This window comes from Schistocerca americana, chromosome 5, assembly GCF_021461395.2.
Source record: "Schistocerca americana isolate TAMUIC-IGC-003095 chromosome 5, iqSchAmer2.1, whole genome shotgun sequence".
Lineage (NCBI taxonomy): Eukaryota > Metazoa > Arthropoda > Insecta > Orthoptera > Acrididae > Schistocerca > Schistocerca americana.
The window spans coordinates 708,348,247-708,370,379 of record NC_060123.1 but is presented as its reverse complement, the minus strand read 5'-3'; positions in this window follow the sequence as shown (position 1 = coordinate 708,370,379).

Genomic DNA, 22,133 nt, shown 5'->3' with positions numbered 1-22,133 from the left:
CTCTTCCCACGCCCGGGTTCCCGGGTTCGATTCCCGGAGGGGTCAGGGATTTTCTCTGCCTCGTGATGGTTGGGTGTTGTGTGATGTCCTTAGTTTAGTTAGATTTAAGTAGTTCTAAGTTCTAGGGGACTGATGATCATAGATGTTAAGTCCCATAGTGCTCAGAGCCATTTTTGAACACGACAATTTGTGGAACGTCTCTCAACACCGCAAACGCCAAAACCTTCACGGGGCCCTACATGAGAACAGTGCATGTACGACATTTGTGTCACACAACAAAACTGTTTTTCTCTTCCTCCTCTAGTAATTTCACAGATATTGTGCGTGTAGTCTTTTACACACACAAAACTTGCACCGGAAATATTGCGGAACTGGGAAGTGCTACTGATGTCCGGTTTTCACGGGATGGATTTGTAGTCATACGTCCGTGTTAATAGCAGATCAACAGATTGCAATAATACTCAGGAAATGTAGTTTTTTTTTAAATTGAACAATGGCTGTTAATGGACATTAACAAACTAATAGTGGGGTAAATTAGAACATCACTCGTGTTCGTTGGAGGATTCTAGTGCGAGTCGTTTACGAGATATCGTATTTTGAAAAGTTCCCACATCGACACTTGTAGCATATTCTAAAGAACAGCACAACTGCACACACTAGTTGTGTGGATTCTGTCCAGTAACGAGACAACTGACCATCACAGGTTGTCTACAAAGCGACCACTGGCAGTGGCAATATAGGCTTCCACTCTGGTATGAAACGACTGCTGTACACTTGGTACCATTTCGATAAAAATATCCCAACAGGCTGCAGTAATACGTCTTTGCATATCATCACATGTAATTGGTATGTCTTTGTAGATTGGGTGTTTCAGCTTTCCCCACAGAAAAGGTACATGTCCTCAGCGTCGAGTCCAACGATCTGGAAACAATTCGTGAAGACATACTGTGGTACTTCGTGCACTATGAGTTGGACAGCCATCATGCTGCTACCACCGGTTCCTCCTAGTACGCAGCGGAAGACGGGCTGCTTGGGTACTGCGATTTCCCGACACGTTTCACCTGACAAAGGCAACGGGAATTGTCAACAGACCAACAGCGCATCTTTCAGCGGTTTACCTGGCTTTGATTGGTAAATAATGTGACTTCATCACTAAACAGGATACATGATACATGTGGAGTATCCGGTCTTAATGCCCATGTACAGAAGTTAACACGGTTCTCATAATCGTTTCCATGCAGCTTGTAACCTCCCCCTCACTTATCGACCTTAATGACAGTGAAAAATTAAACCGCGTGTGCCTAATGGAAATTTGGGAAAAGCAATCGTCACCGAAGTTAATCTATCGGTAAAGAGGGAGGAAAGGGTTACATCTAAATGAAAGGAAAAATGCAAATGAAACTGGTGGAAATTAATTTTGAAAAGGGGTAAAGTTAATAAAGAAAGTAAATGTGCGGCCGTTACGTTAACAATTAACTAGCGGTAATTAGATATTTGAGATTTGGGGGAAATCACGGTCGCCAGTCCTAAGGACAATTACTATAGTAACTGAAAAAAGAAAGGTTATTACACATATAATTAACACTAGAAGCGTGGCAACTGAAGGTTGACACGTGTAGTGTGAAATCTGAAAGTTTGTCAGAAGTAATAAATTTCGCTACACTCTGACTTAATTTAGCAAAAGAATTAATAAAACCGGAAAATCGAAAGTTAATTTAGTGACTGAAGTTAATAGTGAGCTTTCTTTCTGAAGCACATCTAAATCCAGTAAAATACGGTTAGTCTTGGGCTACCTCAACAATCATTTCAAAAGCAACTTGACTCTACGCAATTTAGAAACAAGAGATTTAACTTTGAACTTGAATTAAATGATTCTGAACTATTAACAATAGTAAAATTTAGTACGTACCAAGCTGAGCTGCAGTCACAGGTAAGCTAAAATATGCTAACAAAACTCGCACTCTAAATTTGTGCTCGTGTAACCTAAATATTGTAGCCAGCTACTGAACTTTGAAATTAAAGTAGTGAAATCTAATTATATTATTTTAATGCTGGCGTTTGAATTTCAACGACACTCGGGTTCATTTCGGAAAAGGAAGGGACCCTGCTTGGCAATGCAATTGGGACAATGAGCAACAAAGGTTCATGCTAAGTTGCTGTAATTTTGCGAGGCAAATGGAACAATTTGAAAAGCTGAGGTCTGCCATACAGTTCTGAAACTTTACGTGCTTTTAGTCTTCCTTGTTGGTTGATTGAAGGTTTGAAGCCGTCGATCGAGGAGGTGGCGACAGTCACTCATTGTCGGCCGTCGCTGTTGCAGAAGCTGGATGTTGGCGCGCCTTCTTCTCGACACGGTCACCAGGCGAAACGGGCTCTTGATGTGCGCCAGCTAATGCTTCCCGTCCGCGACACCATGTCAGAAACTATCATCGCGAGTCGAGCGCAATTACATGCTGCCAAACCCCGAAAGCGCGGCAACTCGCGGGAGCGTCACACAACACCTGCTCCACTCGCTACTCCCGCCAGACTCTCACTGCCCGCGCTCCACGCGGCAGAGTTAACACTACCAAAGATCCTACACACTTTGATTCTTCACACGACCCATCGATGTAATCGTTCGATAGCAGTTTTCCCTAGGCAAGACCCAGCGTAAAAATACAAATAATATTTACGAAACAAACCAATTATACATCGACATAAGTGCATAAATATATATATACAAACAGTAAAACAATTACAATATATAAAGAGACAGAAATGTCATACCTTGAGGTAACAAAACAAGGAAAAAAAATAATAGTACAATAGATGAAAATAGGAGGATATGCATTTCCGGCGTTACACGTGCCCCACATTGTCTGAGGATGTTCGTGTAACGTAAACAGACTCAGAGAATGTCCCAAAAAAGAAACAGCGGAAATGCATATGCTCAAAACGTCAACAAAATTTAGCATTCGTCTAATTAACCATAAACCAATTTTTAGACAATAACAATTGAGTGGAGACACTCCTAATCTTATTCCACTCTGTCATCTTGCACAAAATAAAACCGGTTGACAACATATCAAAATTCATAGAAAACATAGAAAATGGTTTAGCTATTCCAAAATCATTAAAATTCGTAACACTATAAGAAATGGAACACTATTTGCAAAATTAATTAGAGTGCATGGTCATAAAAACAGGTAGATCAAAATACGCAAATAAATAATTAAATAGACTACACATTTTATATAACCTCTTCGTAATTAATATTCTCGTCACGAGAATCTATTTAAAGCTAAACAAGAAAATAATGTACAGCAGATCGACAAAAACATAAATATTAACAGCAGAATTCTTTCAGCTGTCCAGGAAGAAAAACAATTCCGCCTTCCGTACTCGCAAGTACAAAGAATGCCGACAGCGGCACAAGAGCCAACAGCGGCACAAGAGCCGACAGCGGCTCGCCTCGCCAGTATTGTTGCGCCCGCGTGTGCGGCACGCTTGATCTCACTCGCCCTTGTGACGGCGTTTCCAGAACGTCCGTTTCACTGAATTCTTTCGGAAAAACTCACTCCCGAGTAATCTCAAGGAGTCCCTTAATACTATCACAGTGGATAACTCAACACTGTCCATCATCACACGCATGTACTAGCCTGAAACTTAAAACAGCGTCTAAGTACATCGGCAGTGACTAGTAAATCACATATTCATGAAATATTACAGCTATTTACAAAAGCATATTTACATTCCTTAATCTACTGTGACTCAGCTGAAAACTTAAACTAGCACCTTCGATTTTTAAATTGATTTATATTCAGTAACTCTTAAATCATTTAATCAACATAAATTACTTATTAATTACAACTTCTTTAATGACCTCTAGGTCAGGCAAAAGCATCGCCACATGGCACATCCTTAAATCTTACACTCTATATCTACATACTGCACAAATTACCCTATCTGTGGTACTAATCAATCCTTGGTTGGTACAATTTCAGGTCTACAATGTTTCGTATACCTAATAGCTTTCCAGAGCTTGGATACTCTAAGCAATAAGCATTTGTGTGAGGTATACCAATGACTTTATATGGTCCATTATAAACAAACTTAAATTTAGAGATTTCATTGTCTATCTCGCTCGATTTCTCATGAGCTTTTACAAGTACTAAGTCTCCGATCGCAAACTTAGCAAAACGCGTTTTAGCGTCATGACGACGTATGCGAGCATCGGCTTTTAGCTTCATTACTTCTCGCAAACGATCTTTTTTCACACCAATACTAATGTCAATCCGTGGAGGGAATTTGATTATCTCTTCCAATTCACTTTCTACACTTTTGTCAATGCCGAAATTCCTCATGTTACGGCAGTTTAAACTCATTCCTACGTCAAGGTCATCCGGCCAGTTAACAATGTGTATAGGCTGGTATTGCCTATGCACACCGTCTCCTGCCTCGTCAAAACCAACTACCATTGTTTTATCTAGTGACATACATGTCAAAGTTTTGCTTTCGCAGTTAATCACTGCACGGCACTTTAATAGCCAATCTAACCCGATAATTACTTCCGTAGTTAAGTCTGGCACGACGACAAACTCTTGTTCAAATCGTGCCCCACATATCTCGAAGTTGACAAAAATCTGTTTTGTGACCGGTTTACTGGCCTTCCCAGTAGCACCGATAATTTTCACTCCTGTTACTGGCATAACTACGATGCCAGGTCTGTCTTTCAGTAACTCAAATATTTTGCCAGATACAGCACTCAATTCTGCACCGGTGTCAATCAACACGTTTAGTTGTAGGTCGTGCATATTAACAGACACTACTATCTGTCTACACTTGTCCTCGATTGTTTCTTTATTTTCCCACAGTAAATCCTCGTCTATATCCAGGTTATTCCAGAAAAAACCATCCGGCTTTGATCCTAAATCCGGTTTATCTGGCGGCTTTTTCAGCCTCTGTTCACATACAGTTTTAATTTCAACACGTTTGTCCTGAGGCTTAGTCTGTAGCTTCGCCTCCAATACCGAAACCTTTTCCTGTAACTCGTCAACTAGTGAGTGTTGCTTTGCTATCAATTCACTAATTGTCACCTTCGTTGATTCCTCTTTAATCAGATTGATCTCATCTGCCAGTTTACCTGGAGACATGTGCCCAGTAGTATCTGCAATTACTTCCTCTAGATCTGCGCAACCCACACTGTTATCTTCTGACCGTATAATGTCAGCTCTAACCTCATACACGCTGTAATCTACGTGCTTTTCTACCAATCGTGTTCGGCTATCACTAAAATTTTCGTAATCTTTCTCCTTAATACTCTCGCAATGTTTAAACTGGACGTTCGCGTCGGATGGGTCGGCTACTTCTACCACTATAACTTTCGGTAAAGTCTGCCGGTTAGGGCCAGAACTTTCCGTTACTACTTCAACATTCAACTCCTGCGGGACGAAACACGACGCATCTTGCTCGTGCTCCCCATTAACATCAACTATTTCTAGTAAAGTCTGCCGGTTAGGGCCAGAACTTTCTATCACTTCACAATCACTATCTTCCTGCGGGACGAGACGCGGCAAATCCTGCCCGCGCTCCCCATAAATGCTTCTCCCGTACAGGCCCCTATAATCTCTTAGTTCGTCGTATAAGTGACCGAACTGCCTTAACCAGACCTCATCCCTCTCTGCATCCCCTCGCTCAATGACAGACGTGTTATCCGACATCTGATCTTCTCTCAACAATTGCGAATCATTCTTAAACTCAATCTCCAGTTCCGCTGTGGGTATTACAGCTGCCCCTTTATAATCGATTTCCGGAACACTACTTAAATTGTTCTCACTGACAGTGAATGTATTTTCTACTGCAGTGTATACAGTTGATCTACTACTTGTGGGCGCACTCCTTTCTCCTAACACTGGCACGCTCTCCCGCCATTGATTATTCCACACGGAATTTTCATAACGACGACACCTGGGTTTTCTCCTGTTATTGGGCCGCCAAAATTTCTCCACGCCCGGTCGGCCCCATACCGGCGCGGCTAATGGTTTCCCTGTCTCGTCCCAGCAGATACGGTCCCCGGATGCTGCTGAGGCGGCTGATCACACCCTCTGGCGTTATTACTATTCTGTGAAGCCCGTATCACGTTAGTATTATACTGGTTTCCGTCATTCCTGTTATTATTTGCATTGTACCGATAGTTATTACGATCCGAACCATTATTGTTATTGCTGCCTTGGTTGCGGTATGCATTATTCCCATGGTTATCGTTGTTGTGGTTGCTGTGGTACCCGTTGTTGTTACCACGGCCTCTACCACTGTCGCGATTATTGCGCCAATTGTCCTCGTCCTCCACTCTTTCCAGGAAATCATTTATTGTTCGGTAATTGCTTCCTACGTAGCGTTTTGTATCATCTGGAAGCTTCATGTAGAGTTCCCAGACTATTTCGGATTCCGTGCGGCGATCACGCAAATATTCCAACTTGCGGATCCAGCCCTCACAAAACTCCTTCATCGAGCCACGCGAATTCGCATCGAAAGGCCTCGATACGACAAATTCGCGCCAGACACTTTGCTGTTTTCGCACTGACCAGTATTCAGCCAGAAACAAATTTTTAAACTCGTCAAAAGTCAGGTTCGTAATGTTGAGGTTTAGGCCCCAACGCTTGGCATCACCAGCCAACACATCAATAACCGCATTAATTTTTCTCTCATTAGCCCATGATCTGGGTAAAACTCTTTCACAATTTTTAATGAAATCCGTCGGGTGTATACCGCCTTTTTTCAAGGGGTCGAACCGCTCCTCTTTCGTCAACAACTCCGAACTATGTGCACAGATTGGCACATAGCTCTGTTTTTCGTCAAGTTTCCTTTCTAATTCCGACACTCTCGTAATTACTTGGCAAGTGGTTGCCGCAAGCGTTTCCACTTCCCTCTTTTCCTCTTCGCAGGTATTAGCCTGCTTCGTCACTTTAGCATCAACCTCGGACACTAAAGCCTTTAAAGTTTCCACCTTCTTTTGATCCTCTTTTTTCACTAATTGAATTTGTTCCGTCACCTTATTCTCGATGATCGGAGCAACTGCGTCTCCTACACTTTTCTCGATTCTGCTAATTTCGGAATCAAAACGAGTATTTATGCTCGCAATTTCCGCCTGAACGCCTATCATTTCCTGTTTAAGATTACCGATTTCGGTATTAATTACAACAATATCTTCTTTGATTTTATCAACTTTTGTGTTAACAACTCCAACATTGTTGATAACAACGTTAATAGCTTTGTTCTGATTGTCTAGCATCCGTTCAAATTTTTCAGACTGAGCTTCTTGCTTGGCAGCCCGAGCTTCTTGCTTGGCAGCCTGATCTTCTTGCTTGACCGATTGACTCTTGATTTCGTTAATCAAAACGTTCAATAAATCAGTTAAATTCCCGGAAACTACCGGTTTTACTTCCGTAGCGGCTTCCTCTTTAATTGTCCCCCCGTATTCGTCATCAAGGGATTCAGATTTGATTTTCACTTCTGATTCCGAAACATTTTCTAAAGTTTGGAATTCCATTTCTGCTCTTTGTTGCGTTTCGGCGGTCGCATCTTTCATGCTAGCCGCCTGCCCCGGAACAATGGGTACCGTGGTGCGCGTTTCCCACTGTTCGACCGATTGTTCCGTATCCAAGTCTACCAAATTTTGGCAATTGTTGCCTTCACTCATTTTAATATTTTTCAATATAAATGCCAAATCTCAACTCTAATTAGGATTCCTCACACGAATATTCTCGCTGACGTATCGACCATTTCGTAACCAGTACTTTGTTACGACATTTGCACCAAACAAAATTCGTGTCCAGAACAACCTCAAAACTGAAGATTGTCCTGTCACCAGGTCGCCACGTGTAACCTCCCCCTCACTTATCGACCTTAATGACAGTGAAAAATTAAACCGCGTGTGCCTAATGGAAATTTGGGAAAAGCAATCGTCACCGAAGTTAATCTATCGGTAAAGAGGGAGGAAAGGGTTACATCTAAATGAAAGGAAAAATGCAAATGAAACTGGTGGAAATTAATTTTGAAAAGGGGTGAAGTTAATAAAGAAAGTAAATGTGCGGCCGTTACGTTAACAATTAACTAGCGGTAATTAGATATTTGAGATTTGGGGGAAATCACGGTCGCCAGTCCTAAGGACAATTACTATAGTAACTGAAAAAAGAAAGGTTATTACATATATAATTAACACTAGAAGCGTGGCAACTGAAGGTTGACACGTGTAGTGTGAAATCTGAAAGTTTGTCAGAAGTAATAAATTTCGCTACACTCTGACTTAATTTAGCAAAAGAATTAATAAAACCGGAAAATCGAAAGTTAATTTAGTGACTGAAGTTAATAGTGAGCTTTCTTTCTGAAGCACATCTAAATCCAGTAAAATACGGTTAGTCTTGGGCTACCTCAACAATCATTTCAAAAGCAACTTGACTCTACGCAATTTAGAAACAAGAGATTTAACTTTGAACTTGAATTAAATGATTCTGAACTATTAACAATAGTAAAATTTAGTACGTACCAAGCTGAGCTGCAGTCACAGGTAAGCTAAAATATGCTAACAAAACTCGCACTCTAAATTTGTGCTCGTGTAACCTAAATATTGTAGCCAGCTACTGAACTTTGAAATTAAAGTAGTGAAATCTAATTATATTATTTTAATGCTGGCGTTTGAATTTCAACGACACTCGGGTTCATTTCGGAAAAGGAAGGGACCCTGCTTGGCAATGCAATTGGGACAATGAGCAACAAAGGTTCATGCTAAGTTGCTGTAATTTTGCGAGGCAAATGGAACAATTTGAAAAGCTGAGGTCTGCCATACAGTTCTGAAACTTTACGTGCTTTTAGTCTTCCTTGTTGGTTGATTGAAGGTTTGAAGCTGTCGATCGAGGAGGTGGCGACAGTCACTCATTGTCGGCCGTCGCTGTTGCAGAAGCTGGATGTTGGCGCGCCTTCTTCTCGACACGGTCACCAGGCGAAACGGGCTCTTGATGTGCGCCAGCCAATGCTTCCCGTCCGCGACACCATGTCAGAAACTATCATCGCGAGTCGAGCGCAATTACATGCTGCCAAACCCCGAAAGCGCGGCAACTCGCGGGAGCGTCACACAACACCTGCTCCACTCGCTACTCCCGCCAGACTCTCACTGCCCGCGCTCCACGCGGCAGAGTTAACACTACCAAAGATCCTACACACTTTGATTCTTCACACGACCCATCGATGTAATCGTTCGATAGCAGTTTTCCCTAGGCAAGACCCAGCGTAAAAATACAAATAATATTTACGAAACAAACCAATTATACATCGACATAAGTGCATAAATATATATATACAAACAGTAAAACAATTACAATATATAAAGAGACAGAAATGTCATATCTTGAGGTAACAAAACAAGGAAAAAAATAATAGTACAATAGATGAAAATAGGAGGATATGCATTTCCGGCGTTACAAGCTCTTGAGGAGAGATATGTGATAGGAAGGAACCCGTGTCGATGGAGAATGCGTCGGACACTTGCCTGACTCATGCCACTGCCTCGTGCGACAGCGCAGGAACTGACATGCGGATCACCTCCAGCAAGTATAATTTGCAAATATTATTAGAATGTGTTGATTGTCAAAGAATACGAGCCCCTGACTTCCTATCCATTCTGTGAAAACCACACATTTCCGAAATATATGCGATGCAAGTTTTAGGTGATTCACCAGGGGCATTCAATACGTAATGCAACGCATTTTTTTCTCTCTCGGTCAATTATGGTTGAAAAAGTGCGGAATTTGATTTGTTGTGGAACATCGCGGAATATTCCCATTACAGCCTCTATATTTCTATATTTCCATGAAGTCCATTAGGTGGCGGCACTACACATAGCATTCAAAATGGCGTCTGTAACGGAGGTGTGTGTTTCAAACAGAGAGCTGTCACAGAATTTCTTTTACAGAAAACGCGTAACGTTGCACACATTCATAGGCCCTTGCAGCATGTCTTTGGGGTGCTGGCAGTGAACGAAGAAGCACTGTGAGTCACTGGACGAGGAGCCTGTCGTAATCGCAACAATGTCGCGCGAACCTGTCGCTGGCGCTCCCAGGAAACTGAGGGACGACTTGGTCGTTCACGTCGCCACAGAAATGCAGACGAGCTTCTCCTTCTCCATGAAAACCTGGGGTCTCGTACAAATCTGGGCAGCCGGAAGGAGCTCACAAAACCTGTTGAGCGGAGTCGTCTCACTCTTCTGGCGCTGGCCTTGGTGTCCGCTGAGAACAGCAACGAAGCACTGGTTCACGCTGACTGCACTCACCTGAAACTTACCTCCAGGACCACGGCCGAAGGAAACAAGTTGAGGTATGTATTACCCGTCGTTCCTGTGGAATGATGGGAACCCCAGCCTGCCCTCTGCATCGATCCGTTACGGACTCCCACAAGTCCGGTTCTGACGAACTCCTGGAAAATGCTTATAACATCCAGCTGTGCACTCAATCGCCTACGTGTTACACACTCAGCGGCATTTGCATCAGAGAAAGCATTTTTCATTCACTCTGTCATTTGTAAACATTGACTGCTTCATAAATTCACCCGCACCGGGGCCACACTGAGTCCATGTTTATTCATTCACCCCATCATCCCGGGAGCCTGAACTACATAGGGTTTACTGGAAAATTTTGGAGTCAGTTACCCATGTCTGGTTTTGCTGTTCGAAAGCAGTTTTACATGCTGTTGTTGTTACGCTTTGCGACACTGCTTCAGAAATATGGCCTAAGGCTAATATTTTATCTTATACCAGAATCCTGACATGTGATATAAATTACAACAAAACTTGTACGCTTGTGAGAGTAACGTTATCGGCCTCGTGCGTCAGCCAACTGACAATTGAACATCGTGGAGTTCACTTCTGTTTACAACAAAGTCAAAAGACCAGACGTTCAAAATTACAGACATCTTTCACGTTTATTACAAGTCCCTACAGCGTACTCTCAGGTCAAACATAATGACACTACAGGAAGAAAACAAGCCGCTCTCAAACAGACAGCACAGAGGAAAACTGGAAACCCTGCCTTCCTCTACTAATACACGCTGCCTTACAATCAACGCAGGAGAACTAATTGATGCCGCCTTTCTGTATTTCCAAAATGCGTCTCACGCTGATTCCTAACCAAGATAGGATCAAACGGAGTGTAGTCGAAAATACGTGACTGGCTTCAGGAATATTTGACTGACAGGACCCAGTAGGCTACACTGCATGGCGAATCAATTACATAGAAGGAAGTAACATAGCGGTGTCTGCAAGGAAGCTTGTTACTACCTCAAATCTCGTAAATGTACAGCGATCAGCTAGAACATTATGAAAAACCGACCTGCTATCGACATAAACCTGTCCAGGAGATGGCGCGGAAAAACTGCTAGTCATACACATCCACGGTGGATGTACTATCAGTAAACTTACTGCCCGTGCGTAGAATGGGCAAGTCGCACTACCCATCTGCGTTTCACCGAGGCCAGTCTGCGATAACCCGGAGACTCGGCACGAGCATTTCGCAAACTTCCCGAGTTTTCGGGTGTTCGAGGGGTGCTGTGGTGAGTGCCTTCAAGACGTGGTGTAACGAAGGTACAATCGCGAACAGACTTCCTGGGGTTGGGCGGCCACCCCTCATTACAGATGCCAGACAGAGAAGTTCGGGCAGACTGGTAAAACAGACCAGGCGGCAACTGTGGCGTATCTAACATCAGACTTAAATCTTGGGCAGAGTACAAGCGTGTCTGCACACACAGTGCACCCAACACTCCTAACGATGGGCCTCCGCAGCCGGCGACCCATGCATGTGCCAGTGTTAACGCCACGGCATCGCCAACTACGACTCAAATGGGCACGTGATGATCGGGGCTGCGTGTTGCTGCAGTGACAGAGTGTAGTATTGTCTGACGAATCTCGATACCTTATTCATCATGCCGATGGTAGGGCTCAAATCTGCCGCCTTGCAGACCACATTCACCCCTTCATGAGAATCATGTTTCCCGACGGCAGCAGCATTTTTCAGCAAAATAATGGTCCGTATCACAACGCCAGGAGTCTGATGGAGTGGTTTGAGGAACACAGCGACGTGTTCCAGTCGTGCTGGCCCCTAAGTCACCAGATCTGAACCCCATCGAACACATCTAGGACGTTATTCTACGTGGCTTTAGAGGTCATTGCCCCCTTCCCGGAATTTACAGAATGAAGGTGGTATGTGTGTGTGCAGATGTGTTGTCAACTCCTTCCACGACCTAGTAAGGCCACGCTGCTTCCATGCCACGACGCGTCGCCGCAGTTACCCGTGCCAAAGGTGGACGTATCTGCTATTAGGCAGCTGGTCATAATGTTCTGACTGATCAGTGTACTTATCACACGGCATCAAAGAAGAATTTTGCGACGGCAAATGCCGTAAGGATAGGTATACTAGTTATCAGGCTAAAGCATCAGCTCTGTAACACTGTAGACTGGTGACGGTTGTGTCTACGACGAAGTATGGTCCTCGGACTGTCTTAAGCAAATGCAGAAATGTTTGCAAAAGATATGCATCTGATGTAATGCGTGGCGTACGGCAAGGACAAAGGCCTGAGAGTGTTCGGTTCCAGGGTTGATGGTGCACAGCTGAGCACGTCAGTACGTACTAGGGCGTGCTCGAAATTAACGCCTCCGAAATTTTTGTGTAAAAGCTCTTGAAGCTTTTTTAAATGAAACAAACATTATTATCATTACATTTGTTTTGTAAATAAAACAGCCTTTTCTTGCTGCAAGTTAATTTATTATCCCAGACTCGTTTCGCCTTTTCCTTACTCTAAGGCATCTTCAGTGAAGATGCCTTAGAATCAGTAAATTAAGTTGCAGAAAGAGAAGGCTGTATTATTTACAAAACAAGTATTTCTGTGCTTGCTGCGGAGGATGGCCACGCAAACGAACTTGTTATTATCAACGTAAATCTTTATTTCTCGTGTCTACAGACTTATTCCTCAACATATGAGTAACTACCCTGGCGACGAACACATTTTTACCAACCAGGGACCAGTTTGTTGTTACTGTCGCTGTAGAATGTTTGACTTCGTTGACAGAGCCACAACCCCATCACTGCTCGCACCGCTTTATCACTATGAGAGTAAATCCCTCAAAGGTGTTCTTCAAGTTTTGGAAAGGGATGAAAACCGGATGGGGCCGAGTCAGGACCGTATGGCGGATGGTCGGTGGCATACAGTGAGCCCCAGGCGTCAGATTTCTGCAGACGTCGCAGCACCCAAGTGCGATCTGGCATTGTCGTGGTGACGGAGAGGCTACTCCATGTGGGGACAGACTCTTGGAGTTCGTGCTTTCAGTTTTCTGGAGGTTTCGCCGTACCTTACAGAGTTTACGGTGGTGCCTTTAGACGTGAGTTCCAAATGCACCACACGCCGAACATCCCAGAACATTTTCAGGATGACTTTGCCTGCTGATGGTCTGTAGCTTGTTTGGAGTCAGTGATCCTTTATGACGGAACTCCATGGATGATTCAAGTTTTCGCGGTGAATATGGTGAAACTAGATTTTGTCACCGGTCACAATGTTTTTAAATAATCCATCAGCCTCACGCTGAAAACGCTAAAGAAATTGTTGCCAGATGTTCAGTCTGCTCTGTTTCATGTCACGGGTGAGCATTCGAGGCACTCACTGTGCACACAGTTTGCTGTACCGCAGCTATGCAGTGATGGTCTGTACACGCCCTCCTCATACGCCACACTTACTTCAGAGCTGTCTGTTTATTTGCCACACTTCGTCGTTCACATTGAGGTCTGTCAGACACGTTCAGGTTAGCTCCACCGTTTCCTTCGTTACGTGCTCAACGTCGTACATTACTGAAGTCGATATAATCATGATACCTGCGGTTAGAAACTCAATTACAGCACGCTGTTTCTCACTCGCCGTGATAGTTACTTTCCACACGCTACAATTCGGAGCCATTTAGCGACAGAGAGTTGCAACTCGCGTCAGCTTAGCGGCAAATTCGACCGAGTGATATAAATGACGCGTAAATTCTCATCCAATATTGAGAGCAGGATAAAAAATTCGGAAGCATTAATTTTCAGCACACCCTCATACAAGGATGCAGTGCTAATACCTACAAGCGATATGACGTGGGACCATCACGTAAAATCAATATTAATAGAGACGAACGTAAGGACTGCGACAGTTAGGCGGATTCTCGAAAATTTCACGGCGTACGCAAGGAAAACCGCTCACAAGATGACTGATGTACCGTCTGTGTTGCATTGAGTGGAGTGCCTGTGGAGTGGGCGTGACAGCCGGCGTCCAGCGGTCCAGGAGTCGTAACGGCTCCGTGGGGGAAAGCTTAACGGGAAATCCTCGGTGTAGCTAATCGGCAAATGGAAATGAGGGTATGGCGTCGTTGGCCGGGAGGGCCCATCGCGGAAGTTCGGCCACCAAGTGCAAGTCTTACTTCATTCGACGCCCCATTGTGTGACTTGAGCGCCGGTGATGATGATGAAATGATGATGAGGACAACACCCAGTCCACGAGCGGAGAAAATCTCCGACCCTGCCGGGAATCGAACCTGTCCCGCTTGCATGGAAGGCAAGCGCGTTACCACCCAGCTAAGTAGGCAGACACCTGATCGGGAATCCTTGGAGGAAAGGCGACGTGGTTCTCGAGGATTCGTGTTGAGTTAATTCAGAGAGCCCGCACGGAAAAGTGACTGTGCTACCATTTCGCTGTCATCATCGTGTGTCTCGCTGAAGCCTCCTGAGAATAAAGTAAGACGCATCAGAACGTGTTCAGAGGCATACCTCTACAACTACATGACTACTGTGCCTGAAAAAGTTTCATAGAATCACCTACAGGCTATTTCTCTAACGTTCCACTCTCGAAAAGCGCTTGGGAAAAGTGAGAACACACATCTTTTCGTACGAGCTGTGATTTCTCTTACTTCATTACGATGAGTATTTCAGCCGATGTAGGTTGGCACAAGTAAACTATCGTCGGATTTACAGCAAGAAGTTGGTCATTGAAATTTCCCGGAAAGATAGCATACAGGAAGTCATTCTTGGCATGCATAGTACGCGAAAGGGATAGGACTGAAAATGGGTAATACTGGTACTGTGTTCCCTCCACGATGCACTTTACAGTAGTTTATGGAGTATATACGCAAATAAAGATGTAGGTCGCAGCTCAGCTCTTCTTTCAGTAGTAGCTCACGTGGTCCGCGCCACCGATCTCCAAGCTGTTCATTGTTTCCCGCGCGTGCCTATGTCCAGAACAACAGTGGTGATTCGTGGCAGCTACTACAAGCCCGAAATTATCAAAATCTGATAACCTAACATAAACAGCCTGCAGCTATCTTGGTATCCAACATTTCCTTTTACATTTTTTTATGTTATGTGGTTTCAGGCAGAGCTCATTTCGCCAGACACAACGAAATATGCCGGTTAATGGTGTACCAACCATTTGTCCCTATTACCAATGTTCTGGAGATATGTGTCATGAACCATTTTATATCTGTAACACCTATTATTTATTACTGAATGGAGAATCAATGAACACAGCTGCAGGTGTAGTACCCACAGAAAATGCACTCACGTTCAGAAAAATCAAAAGACCTTCAACAACGTTTATGTTAACTGGACACGTACATCAGTATGTCCTGCAGCAATGATTAGGATTTAAACCGTGTCTGTATGCGAGTTCAAGGCCAACATCGATATCGCAACGCAACACCACCTACCAGTAAAGTGTGCCTGCGGCTCTCGTTGTCGCTATAAACCGAAGGTGATGGATCAGTGGGAACTGAGCAGTCGCATACGTATGCGCAAACCGTACCGTCAAATCAGTCAGTTTGAAGGAGACCGCATTAGTGGCATGAGAGAATGACGCATCTATCCCGGAAATTGATACTCGTGTAGGACGAAGCGTTTTGGCAGTGCAACGGGTGTGTGCAGAATGGTTCACGGAAGGCCGTAGAACACGATGAGGTGGGGTAGGACCCACCATCCAGACCACACCCCGAGTAGATCAGCGCCTCACCAGATTGGCATTGCAGGAGCTATCTGCGTCCTCATAGGCTATGGCGGAACAATGGAGCAAACACTTTGTACACTATCAGGGGTGACAGTCGTCGCCGTTCATTACAGCGTGGGTAATGTGCGCGTCGTCCACATCTCCGCGTGCCTGCCTTTGACGAAAGTGTAGAAACAAGCTGGACGGCAATGGTGTGTGGAACGACGTCACTGGGGACAGGAGTAGCACCAGACAGAGTTTTTGGAAGAATCCAGGTTCTGTTTGTTTGAAAATGGTGGCCGCACTTTGGTTCACCGCAGACAGGGGGAGCGGCATCATAGTGATTGCATTCGCACGAGACATACAGTGCCACGTCAAGGTATGTGGGGTATGGGGTGGTATTGGGTAGAACCACAAATCACAATTGGTGCGTGTCCAGGTCACTGTGACCAGTGTGACCTATATGAACGACATCCTAAGACCCGTATTCTGCACAACACTCCAGACGCCATTTTTCAACAAGATAATGCACGACTACATGTTGCTGCACGAACATGTGCCGCCCACGTATCACATGATGTCAGCCTTTTGCCCGCCAATAGAAAATATGTGGTGAAACGACAGGTGCAGACCTGTGACCCAGTGCCAACCACCACAGGTGAACTTTTGAACCAGGTGAACGCAGCATGGATGGCTATACCACAGGACGTCATTTTCGCCTTATACACATATATGCTATTACACATCGAAGGAGCTATCAGGGATCATGGCTGACACTGCCTATTAGGCAGCTGGACACATGCTGAACACACGTGACTGAAATGCTAATCATTTCTGCAGAATCACAAAGCACAAAGGTTTTTCTCTCTGGGTTGCATTTTAGCTCTGATCAGTCATTTATTCTCTACATGCTGATGCCTAATGCCTCTGCGTTCCTACCTGCAGATCTGCTCTCTGAATTTCTAAAAGAATACTGAATACTTTACAGTCACCATATGTATGTCGGTTGTATTTGCGATAGTGTATGTTTCAAAAAGGAGCGATATGCTGTCCTGCGTCTCTTACAAGTGAGCTGAATTTCGAACAGGTCTCTTACAGTTGAATAATAATGCTGATTTTAAGTTTATGTTACTGGTTTCACACGCCAATGACAATGTCACCACAGTAACTGGTAATTAAACTTGAAAGTATTTCGACGTATCTAAAATTCATACGCAAAAGGTGGTTATGATGAGGTTTGTGTCGTGGAATTTGCTTCGAAGATTGGAGTGTTGTGCAGGCATGCATAGGCTTATTTTAGCCATAAACATTTATTAAACACAAATAAATTATTCGACAATTTGTGAAAACAGAAAATTGACAAGAAGGACTCAAGTATCTTGCCCAGCTATTATCCTTGCGAAATAGGTCACCAAACAAATATAAATAAATTACAGAAGTTATCAGTACTGCAGCAATGACAGGAAAATTTGGGGCAATAGCAACAGAATAAACAACCCACAGTACTCAGCCTCTTGGTCAATGGAACACAATAGAGCACAAATAGGGATCAGTAGTCAATCAGCACAAAACAGTACAATCATAAATCACAACTAGACCCTTCAGACTTTACAACAGGGCGTACATTCTCTAACAATAAATTCACCTTTACTTCCACTGAGAACTCGCTCCATTAACTACTCCCTACTGCTAATACTAATAGCAAAAGTTCTTGAATTCTACTTACACTAAAATGACGGAAGTGGCACAATTGTCTACAAAAATGTGCACATGTAATCCCAATAACGCCCACAGTATAACGATCACAATGCAGTTCACAGAACTCTACTCATGAGAGACATCAACGGACATCCTCAGCGTGCAAGAAAATACATTAACCGAAACACATGACACTGTGTTCATGGCATCACCGCCGGCCGGTGTGGCCGTGCGGTTCTAGCCGCTTCAGTCTGGAACCGCGTGACCGCTACGGTCGCAGGTTCGAATCCTGCCTCGGGCATGGATGTGTGTGATGTCCTTAGGTTAGTTAGGTTTAAGTAGCTCTGAGTTCTAGGGGACTGATGACGACAGTTTTTAAGTCCCATAGTGCTCAGAGCCATTTGAACCATGGCATCACCATCCGATATATAAATGCCAACAACCATTTCAGTCAAGCCACAATGCTAGCTCCACAAATGCTAACAGACATTTCAGTCAAGCCACAATGCTGGCCCCATTCTCTGTACACTACACTGATCTTGCACAACTCAGGTTTCAAGCAGCTGATCACTTGTAAAAACAGTTGAACCTAATGGACAGTGTTTTGAAGGAAGGATATATTGTATTGTATGGCGCTGGAGATCGAGAAACGGCGGAGAGGCTCCGTCCCCACTCTAGCCCTCAGTGGTTCACAACCCCACAACAGGCTACAGCAGTCTACTCACACCACCGCCGCCCCTCACTGAACCCAGGATTATTGTGCGGTTCGGACCCCAGGGGACAGTGCCCCCCCCCCCCCCCCCCCCCCTCCCGAACGTCTCACACCAGACGAGTGTAACCCCAATGTTTGCGTGATAGTGTAATTAAGGTGTACGCGTACCTGGAGAAAATGTTTTTGCAGCAGTCGCCGACATACTGTAACTGAGGCGGAATAAGGGGAACCAGCCCGCATTCGCCGAGGCAGATGGAAAACCACCTGAAAAACCATCCGTAGACTGGCCGACACACCTGATATCGATACTAATGCACCAGGTGGATTCGTGGTGGGGACCAGCACGCCTTCCCGCCCGGAAAGCAGTGCGTTAGACCGCATGGGTAACTGGGCGGGCAAGAAGGATATAAGGTAAACATCAACAGAAATAAAACAACGATAGTGAAATGTGATCAAATTAAATCAGGGAATTAGATTAGGAAAACCCGACACTTAAAGGGTAGATGATTTTTGCTGTTTGGACAGCAAAATAACGGACGATGTCCTAAGAAGAGAGGATATAAAATGCATACTGGGAATGGCAAGTAAAGCATTTCTGAAGAAGAGAAACTTGTTAACATGGAACACAGATGTAAGTGTCAGAAAGTCTTTTCTGAAGGTATTTGTCTGGAGTACAGCCATGTATGGAAGTGAAATATGGACGATAAACAGTTTAGTCAAAAAGAGAAAGCCTTCAAAATGTGGTGCTACAGAAGGATGTTGAAGGTTAGATGGGTAGTCATGTAACTAACGAGGAGGTACTTAATAGGATTAGGGAGACAAGTAATTTGTGGCACAACTTGACCAAAAGAAGGGATCAGTTGATAGGGCACATTCTGAAACATCGATGGAACACCAATTTGGCATTAAAGGAAGGTGTGGGGGTTAAAAATCGCAGGTGAGGCCAAGAGATGAATAAAGTAAGTGGGCTCACACAGGATAGAGTAGCATGGAGAGCTGCATCAAACCAGTCTTTGCACCGAAGACCACAACAACAAACAGATGAAAATCATTGCTAATTACTAAAGCATATACCCAGCTCACTGTTTCTTTTGGAATAACCGAAACCCTTAATAGCACATTTCCTGCTGTCACATAACTTCATCACCAGGAAAGACACTTGCCGCCCATCTGGCCTGCTGTTGCCACATAATTCATCAAGCGCTCGCACGACGGCGTCTGCCGGAGGTTCTCATAAACGTCGCCGCACCTCCCACTCTGCTCACCATTCCACTAAACTCAGCAGCCTTTCACCTACCTTGGCCAATGCCCGCAGCTGGGGCATAAGTCCCCTGGGCCGGATGCGTTGACACTAGAATTTTACCGCGAATTTGAGAATTCAGTTACAGATCCTTTCTACAACGAGCCTCATTACCCGTGAGATTTCTCTTCTCTGAGACGTCATCATGGCTGCAATGTTGTTTAATTTAAATACCCAACGAGGAATTGACGACAGACTTGGCGAGCTATCCATACGCCTCTCCTCACCATGGCAGCGATATCGTCTTGGTATGCATTAACCAACCACAAGACAGTCAACCGCCAACGATTGTACGACATTCACATGGTAGATTTCCCGCTCTACTTTATATGTGGCATGCAGGTCACCGACGAACATTCTCTGCAGTGCGGTGAGGCAAAGGATGTTTGGCGGCTGACGCAACGCATCATGGCGCTTCTCCGAAGCAACGACGAATCCACGGTCACGACGGACGCTTTATTTTTCCCAGACGCTGTCTTTTTTCTGTCACAGAAAATGTCGGCAATCCGCTGGATTGGAGGACACGCATCGCACTACGTGCTCTCGCGGGCCTTTATTTCGGGCATGCACTATGGCGATTATCTACTAGTACAACACGAAATCATCCGACGTCATTCTAAATGCAAAATGCACTTTGCGAACTTTGTAGGCAGCATGTTACATGAACCCCCCGAAGCGGCGGGGAGCCCCAGGTTTACGTAATTTCGCGGAATAGGATATTACTCCAAGTGACGAGGATGTCACTTAGGCCCTATATTTCTTACCATTCTTTTTTATATGTGACTTTTTTTCTGGAACATTAAAGTTAAATAAATAAAAAAATAATAAAGAAAGAATTACATACATGTACAATGTTCTCTTTCTGCTGCCTCTCCCTTATCTTGTCAGGAGACCGGGACACCGTGACCAGGCCTCCAAGCACGAGGCCCGCCCACTCTGCCCTCAGATCTACTCTACCTGAAAAAAAAATGATAAAAAATATAAAAAAATGAAATAAAATAAAATAAAAAAAGAAATTGAAATTTCTCTAGTATCACTTTTAAAAGAAATATTTTTCTGAAATATTCATTGCACTTTACACTCAAGAGCACTATTTCTCAGTAACCAGTATCTCCGATTTCGTGACTTCCGTATGTTCAAGAAATGAAAGATGAAATTACTGTGCATGAAAAAACTGGCAGTGACATTTATACTACTTCTTGTCACAAATAATTCACCATTTTTTTCGGAATACGTGGTGATTTCCGAGAGTGTGGTCAGACAGGAATCTAACAGCACAGCGTAAATTGCTGCGAATGAAACTAGCAGCAATCGTCTTTATACTCTAGCTTGTCACAAGAATCGTTAATAACAGTAGTCAGAGATGAAAGGTTCCCACCACATTATTTTCAGACAATATGAAACATTTTCATTCGTCAGGTGCGTGTTATAAACTACAACGAACTTCTATAGCTGCACTCGGCACACGCTCTCCAAAAGCCCATTTTTTGAATTTTGTTTTTATGAAACAAATCGTTGATGTGTCATCTACAGAAGTACGCTACTTCATCTTTTGATCTCTTGGAGCGAGCTACAACCACATTCTATGCATCTTCTTATTCTTTGACACTCTCTTAAACAATTTTTCGTGCTCTTGGAGATGTGTTACGTATATGCAACTAATTGAAGGCAGTTTATTCCGATGCGCGTTTCGCTTCTTTTATGTGTCAAGCATCATCACGAATAGAGGAAGCGAAACGCAAATGGCAATAAACAAACTGCCTTCGATTAGTTACATAGACGGAACGTACCACCATGAATTTTGAAACAAGTAAGGAACGACGGAAAACAGAAAAAATGACGAATTTTTCGGGTGTTTCTATAAATGTATTTGTGCCGTGTACTACTACACTCCATTCCTAACTCATATTCCGAAACGTAAAATCCAAAACAAGACGATGTGAATGAGTATAAAATATCATAATGTGACATGTACGATAGTTTCCAGAACACAGCCAATACACTATCGTTATCATGCATTTATGGAAGCCCATGGTCAGCGAAATTTGAACAGTATTACGTACTCTAACCACACTTTTCGGTACTGTGAAGAATGGCATGCCTGTGTCGGCTGCTAGCCTCTTCGAGTTCCTGCTGCAGGACGCATGCAAGATCTGAGGCAGATTGCTTTTCATTGGTTGGCGCGAGGAGAACTGACAACAGCGTTTCAGTTCCCTAGGACCGTTCGGCATCGCTTTCGAAGCGCGTACTGAATAATATTGGGGTTCCGTGTCGAAAACAAGACCGTTCGGTGCGCTCGCGAACCGAACAGATCGACAGAATAACGGAAAGATTCATAATAGGGCCCCAGGCCCGGGGACGAGATGTGTCGGCTCCAGCAGCGCACCATTGTGTGCTAGCCCCGAC